We start from the raw sequence: 8,253 nt of genomic DNA, 5'->3' as shown, positions 1-8,253 counted from the left end.
TACAAATTCAACATTGGATTCAGAAGATATTGAAAAGGACTATTGACTTAAAACCGGAGATATTCCTCCTGGGTATTTTACAAGAAAATTTTAATAAAGAAGAAACATTTAATTATACATATAGTAACTGGCTGGAATTGCATATGCAAAAATTGGAAATTGAATAGGATATCAAGTGAAAGAGTAATATTATGGATTGTGCTGAAATGAATACATTGACTTTGAGGTTTAAAGATAAAGAAGATTTGGATTATTATAAAATTTGGGGAAAGTTTTATGATTGGATGAAAATTAAAAACAGTTAAAGGGAATAACTATATTTAGGAAATGATATAAAAGAATTGGATATTAATGATTAATAACCCAGATGCTGAGAAATGTTTTGGTGGTAGCACTAGTTAAAGATATAAAAAATGTTTAAAGTAGATATGATTTGAAAAAAAAAATGTTATTATTTTAAGTGTTAGAGTGTTAGGAGATTTTAAGAAAATTTATTTAGAGATTTTGTTAGGTGTTAAAGATTTCTTTGTTTATTTTTTAAATATTTGTATTTATTTAATTTGGGGAATGTTGGAGAAACGGATTTAGGAAAATTTAACCGAAGATAGGAATACAAAATAGAAACATAGAAGACTGACGGCAGAAAAAGACCTCATGATCCATCTAGGTTAAATAAGGTGCAGGAGGGAAGTGTTTTTAATAGGAAAGTGAACACAAGAACAAGGGGACACAATCTGAAGTTAGTTGGGGGAAAGATCAAAAGCAACATGAGAAAATATTATTTTACTGAAAGAGTAGTAGATCCCTGGAACAAACTTCCATCAGACATGGTTGGTCAATCCCCAGGAACTGAATTTAGACATGCCTGGGATAAACACATATCCATCCTAAGATAAAATACAGAAAATAGTATAAAGGCAGACTAGATGGACCAGGAGGTCTTTTTCTGCCGTCAGACTTCTATGTTTCTATGTTTCTAGTCTGCCCTTATACTATTTTCTCTATTTTATCTTAGGATGGATATATGTTTATCCCAGGCATGTTTAAATTCAGTTGCTGTGGATTTACCAACCACGTCTGCTGGAAGTTTGTTCCAAGCATCTACTACTCTTTCAGTCAAATAACATTTTCTCACATTGCTTCTGATCTTTCCCCCAACTAACTTCAGATTGTGTCCCCTTGTTCTTGTGTTCACTTTCCTATTAAGAAGAAGAAAAACTGTGGCATCACGAAGCTTAGTACCGGGAATAATACATGCATTAATGGGAATAAGGAGATCGCTGACCATTTCAATAGCTACTTCTGTTCAGTTTTCTCAAAAGACACCGTACAAAATAATACTATAGAGGGATATAGCATTGCTTCCAGCTGTACGGATTCAGCTCCAGTGATCTTAGAAGCCGATGTCTTAGAAGAGCTTGAACGATTAAAGATAAATAAGGCAATGGGTCCAGATGGCATCCACCCCAGAGTTCTTAAAGAACTCAGATCTGTCATTGCTACCCCCCTGACTGATTTGTTTAACCAATCCTTGTTAACAGGAGAAGTTCCTGAGGATTGGAGAATGGCCAGTGTTGTGCCTATCCACAAGAAGGGCAGTAGAGAAGAAGCTGGTAACTACAGGCCAGTTAGCTTGACATCAGTGGTAGTTAAAATGATGGAGACTCTACTCAAAAAGAGGATAAATCAGCACCTAAAAAACAATAAATTATTGGACCCAAATCAGCATGGCTTTACTGAAGGCAAATCATGTCAAACTAATCTCATTGATTTCTTTGACTATGTCACAAAGGTGTTGGATGAAGGTGGTGCCGTGGATATTGCCTACCTGGACTTCAGCAAAGCCTTTGATACGGTTCCACATAAAGAGCTGATAGATAAATTAGTGAAGATTGGACTTAATCCCTGGATAGTTCAATGATTTGCAGCTGGCTGAAGCGTAGACATCAGAGAGTCATTGTTAATGGCGAGTATTCTGAGCAGAGTCAGGTTACAAGCGGTGTGCCACAAGGGTCTGTTCTGGGTCCTATTCTTTTTAATATGTTTGTGAGTGACATAGGGGAAGGTTTGGTAGGGAAGGTTTGCCTATTTGCCGATGACTCTAAAGTGTGCAATAGGGTTGATATTCCTGGAGGCGTCTGTAATATGGTAAATGATTTAGCTTTACTAGATAAATGGTCAAAGCAATGGAAACTGCAGTTTAATGTTTCCAAATGTAAAATAATGCACTTGGGGAAAAGGAATCCTCAATCTGAGTATTGTATTGGCAGTTCTGTGTTAGCAAATACTTCAAAAGAAAAGGATTTAGGGGTAGTGATTTCTGACAGTCTCAAAATGGGTGAACAGTGCAGTCAGGCGGTAGGGAAAGCAAGTAGGATGCTTGGCTGCATAGCTAGAGGTATAACAAGCAGGAAGAGGGAGATTATGATCCCGCTATATAGAATGCTGGTGAGACCACATTTGGAATACTGTGTTCAGTTCTGGAGACCTCACCTACAAAAAGATATTGACAAAATTGAACGGGTCCAGAGACGGGCTACAAGAATGGTGGAAGGTCTTAAGCATAGAACGTATCAGGAAAGACTTCATGAACTCAATCTGTATAGTCTGGAGGACAGAAGGAAAAGGGGGGACATGATCGAAACATTTAAATATATTAAAGGGTTAAACAAGGTCCAGAAGGGAAGTGTTTTTAATAGGAAAGTGAACACAAGAACAAGGGGACACAATCTGAAGTTAGTTGGGGGAAAGATCAAAAGCAACATGAGAAAATATTATTTTACTGAAAGAGTAGTAGATCCTTGGAACAAACTTCCAGCAGACGTTGTAGATAAATCCACAGTAACTGAATTTAAACATGCCTGGGATAAACATATATCCATCCTAAGATAAAATGTACAGGAAATAGTATAAGGGCAGACTAGATGGACCAGGAGGTCTTTTTCTGCCGTCAGACTTCTATGTTTCTAAAAACACTTCCCTCCTGGACCTTATTTAACCCTTTAACATATTTAAATGTTTCGATCATGTGCCCCCTTTTCCTTCTGTCCTCCAGACCAGCGTTTCCCAAACGGTGTGCCGCGGCGCTCCTAGGAAGCTCCAGCTGGGCGGGGCGCTGCCGGTGCTGGACTGCCGTATCTGGCGTTCTCCTGCTGGGCCCCAAAGAAGGAAGGCAGGAAAAGGGAGGCAGGAGCAGGGAGGTGCGGCAGTAGGAGTAAAGGGAGCCGCGGCTGCCCCTGCCTCCCCATGGTGCCTCCGGCCAAACGCGCCCCTGGCTTCTCCGCCCTGCTCCATTGCCCGCCCGATCCACCCCCTCTCCTCCGCCGCCGCCTCCTGCCTTGGGGCGAGCGATCCGGGAGTCTGGGACTGTGTGGCTTTGCGCCATGAAGAGAAAACGGACGACTTTTCCCTGCTGCCGTTTTCTCTTCATGGCGCAAAGCCACACAGTCCTGGACTCCCGGATCGCTCGCTTCTCCGGTCAGCAAAGCCATCTGCCCAGGAAAGCGCCGCGCTGGCCGAAGAAGCGAGCGATCCGGGAGTCCGGGACTGTGAGGCTTTGCGCCATGAAGAGAAAATGGCAGCAGGGAAAAGTCAGCCGGGCTAATGGGAGGCGGCACGAGGCCGGGCGCTGGGGACGTCTGGGAGGGCGAGGAGGCTGATGGCTGCTGCGCACTCCACTCTCTCTCCGGCTCTCTCTCGCTCTTTCTTTTTCTCTCTTTTGCTGGCGTGGTGAACGAGAGAGAAAGAGAGAGAGAAAAAAAGGAGGGGAGAATGAGAAAGAAAGCAAGAGAAAGAGAGGGAAAGAAAGCAAGAGAGAGAGAGAAAGAAAGGGGGGAAGGAGGGAGAGGGAAAGACATAGAGGGAGGGAAGGAGGGAGAGAGAAAGAGCAAAAAAGAGGAAGAAAGAAAGAAAGAGGGATGGAGAGAAAGAAGGGAAGGAAGGAAGAGAGAGAAAGAGGGAAGGGGAAATAGAGTGAAATGGAGGAAGAGATATTTTTTTTGTCCAAACTTTTCTTTAGCCCCCCCCGCCCCCCCCTTCAGTGTTCCCCAGAATTTTGAAAACATGAATAATGTGCCGCGGCTCAAAAAAGGTTGGGAAACACTGCTCCAGACTATACAGGCTGAGTTCATGAAGTCTTTCCTGATACGTTTTATGCTTAAGACCTTCCACCATTTTGAAAATATATATATTTTTATTGATTTTATAGATATGGTTACATAAAACAAACATAAAACAGTGCACAGTGCGGGTGCCCGTCACCCGACTGACAATAACCATCACCACCACCACTAATTGCGGGGGTTCAAATATTTACTAGTTTATATATATGTATTTCCTTGGCTCTACTTTGCATTTGTTATTATTAAAAGAGTGATTGGAGTTTATTTTTCACATTTTCGTCACAGATTCTACTCAGCATATAACCTTTCACCTTATTCCATCGTGCCATCAGCTTCTCCAGTTTATTTTCATCAAAGTTGTTTAATCTTATTTCCATGATTTCAAAGTGAATGTGATCCACCATGTACCAGTACCAGTTCTGTAGTGTCCATTTTATAGACTCTTTCCAACCCAATACCACTACCGCTTGAGCACTTTCCAATGCTGCAGTTTTTATTTCTTTAAAATCTCTTAGTTCTCTTTGTTTAATTAATATAGCTATTTCTTTTGTAATTATTCAATTAATATTTAGCATTTTATTTATTTCCTTCTGCACTTCCTTCCAAAGTTTCTGAATTTCTACACACCCCCAGAACATATGCATGAAAATTCCTTTCTTTTGGCAACCATGCCAACAGTTGCCTTTCCCCTGGAAGTGTGCAAGTTGTGCTGGTGTATAATACCATTTATGAAAAAAATTTCTTCTCATCTCTTTAACTCTTGTGTTCTTAATCTTATGTATATTTTCTACTATTTCTTTCATTTCACTTTCATCTATTTGTAAATCATTTTGCCAGCATCTTGTCAAGTCTTTTATTACTTCCTCTTCTGCTTGCGATAACATTCTATATATATTACTAGCTTGTGCTTTTGTATCATTGATATTTTCTTTTAATATTTTCTCTAAGCAATTTTCTTCTCTCAAGAAAGCTTCTTTATTCTCACTTTTATTTAAATATTTACTTATTGCATTAATCTGCAGCCATTTCTGTTGACCCAGCCACCATTCCAGCCGAGTTCTGCTAACTCTCCCGTCCTTCTCATATAATTGTTCAATTCTCATTATCCCTTTAATATTTAGCTCTTTTATAATTCTGCTTAAGTTAACGTCATTACCTGTATTCAATACATGTAACATTGATAATTTTGAATTTCTAATTCCCAATTTCCCCTGCCATTTAAACCATATTTCTAAACCCGCTTTCAGAGGGTCGGTTAAATTATTAATTTCTATTTTACTCCATTTTTTAAATAATAACTCATTATTTATATTATTGATATTGTTGTATCCTGAAATGGCTACCTTGTATTTCCTGTAAATAGTTTGTTCCTCTTTCCAGCGCTGTCTGAGCCGAAGCAGGAAGTCGCTCCTGATTGGCTCAGACGCGGCTGGCTCTAGCTTTGGCGGGAACCGCAAATGTATAAAAGGAGCGGTTTCTCCAAGCAGAGTCAGTCGGTACTCGCTGAATTGTCACTTTGCCTTGCTGAGCTGTCACTTGTTCTCTGAGCTGAATAAAAGTACCGATTTGTTTGAACCCTGTCTCTGGGTCTACTTCACTGGCGACGAACGGACGGAAGAAACATCGCGTGCAACATGAACAAAGTCCAGATCGGCCAGGCTCCGGAACTCTTCGATCTCGAAAAAACGTCCTGGGACGAATACATGGCCACCTTCGAGATCTTCCTCGAGGCGGCGGGAATACAGGACGCCGAAGCCGATCGCAGACGGGCTATTTTTCTTAATTACTGCGGCCCAGAAATCCGTGGCCTTGCCCAGACTCTCACCGACCCGCAGCCAGCAAGAACCGTAGCTTGGGACGTCCTACAGGAGAAGCTAGCGAGCCATTTCAAACCGACCAAACCAGCCATGGTCTTTCGGCATCAGTTTTCCATGATAGCTCAGAAGGAAACTGAATCAATCAACCAGTTTACAACGCGACTTCGGACGGTACTTGCTCAATGCAAGTTTAAAGACCCGGAAGCTCGCCTCACCGACGCCCTGGTTTTCGGCATGAGAAGCGCCACAGTGAGAAATAAACTCCTCACCGAAGAAGAGCCGACTCTACAAACCGTGATTAAACTAGCGCAAACCGCAGAAGCCGCCGACGCAGCAGCTAGAGAATTGAAAGAACACGGAAGGCGAGAACTCATTGCCAAGATTGACTCCGCGTCTCCCCGCGCCGTGGAATCAGACGACCCCAGCCAACCAGCTCACAACGGGGACAACTGCTTCCTGGTACAAGACCAGCCGAGACACCACAGAGCTACTCACCCAGCCCCCTGCGCGGGCTGCCGGGGAAACCACCAGCGCCATCGATGCCCTTTCCGAGACGCTACATGCCACCGCTGCAACCGTCGAGGCCACATCACCATCGCATGCAGAGCAACGGCACCAGAAGAGACATTCGCCACACCGCAATACCAACGACCACAAAACCAGACCCCCCAATCGCGAGAAAAGAGACCGTTCCGCAATTCGGGTCAAAGAAACTACTCAACCGCTAACCGCGACTACTATAGAGGTAACACTCAATTTTCCGTGAATAACACGGCAACAAAAAAGGGGGCTAAAATTGTTATCTCACTGTTACTAAATAACCAACCTTGCTCAATGGAGCTTGATACGGGATCTAGATATACCATCATGCCTTGGGAGAAGTTTAAACTGTATATGCCTAATATGTCTAAAGCTGATCTAAATCAAACCTCTTTAGTGATCAGAGATTTTCAAGGGGGGGTAATCTCGGTCCTGGGAACAGCAAATGTACCTATTACATTCAAGAATGTTAAATGTACCCTACCCATGCTTATTGTAACGGGGGCTAAGCACTCTCTTTTGGGTTTAGCTTGGATGGAACCGTTGGGGATCGAAATTTCGGGTGTGTGTAATGTAAACTGTGATAAGATGCCTAACTTTGTGCAAGAGTTCCCTGAAGTGTTCAGTCCCACCTTAGGGTCGTATAAGGGGCCCCCTATATCATTTTCTATTGACCCCAAGGTCCCACCAGTCAGACTAAAACCTCGCAGGGTCCCCCTTCCGCTTCTCCCCAAACTAGACCTGCAGCTTGATAAACTTATAAGCCAAGGTATTTTGGTCCCTGTGGAACAAGGGCCATGGGAAACTCCCATAGTTACGCCTCTGAAGCCTGATGGTTCTTTAAGGGTTTGCGCTGACTACAAATCTACCCTCAATAAGGCCCTCCAACACCACCCCTACCCCATCCCGGTTGTACAACAACTCCTACACTCCCTGGGGGAAGGAAAAAGGTTTGCAAAGATCGACCTCGCGCAAGCTTACCAGCAACTCCCGGTCGATGAACAAACAGCAAACGCACAAACAATTGTAACGCACAGGGGGGCTTTCAAATGCACGAGGTTACAGTTTGGGGTAAGCATAGCCCCAGGAATATTCCAGAGCATTATGGAACGCCTATTGTCAGGGGTAAATGGGGCCATCCCATATTTTGATGACATCTTAATTGCAGGGGAAAACCAGGAACAAGTAAACAAAAGAATAAGGGAAGTACTTAAGAGGTTACAGGACAAAGGCTTAAGAATCAAGCCTGACAAATGTGTCTGGGGAACCAACAGTGTAGAATTCCTAGGATATAAAATAGACAAAGAAGGTATCCACCCCACAACAGAGAAGCTGAGAGCCATTAGGGAAGCCCCAGAGCCACGAGATAAGAATGAGCTACAGGCATTTTTAGGCCTCCTTAATTTTTACTCCGTTTTTCTGAAGCAGAAGGCAACAGTAGCAGAGCCTCTACACCGTTTACTCCAGAAGGAAACCCGCTGGACCTGGGGGAAAACTGAACGTGAAGCATTTTTCCAAGTAAAGCAACTACTAACTTCTAAAAGTGTGGTAGTCCAATATAGTGCTTCACTACCCATTAGGCTCACGTGCGACGCTTCACCGTACGGCATAGGAGGAGTCCTAGCTCACGTTCTGCCTAATAAGACAGAGGCCCCAATAGCATTTTTCTCAAGGACCATGACCAGCACAGAGAGGAATTATAGCCAGTTAGACAAGGAGGCTCTAGCTTTAGTGGCAGGGGTAAAGAAATTTCACAATTACATTTTTGGAAGAAG

The sequence above is a fragment of the Erythrolamprus reginae genome, chromosome 3 (genome assembly GCF_031021105.1).
Source record: "Erythrolamprus reginae isolate rEryReg1 chromosome 3, rEryReg1.hap1, whole genome shotgun sequence".
In the NCBI taxonomy this organism is placed as follows: domain Eukaryota; kingdom Metazoa; phylum Chordata; class Lepidosauria; order Squamata; family Dipsadidae; genus Erythrolamprus; species Erythrolamprus reginae.
The sequence above is the reverse complement of the archived record's forward strand: the minus strand, read 5'-3'. Positions refer to the sequence as shown.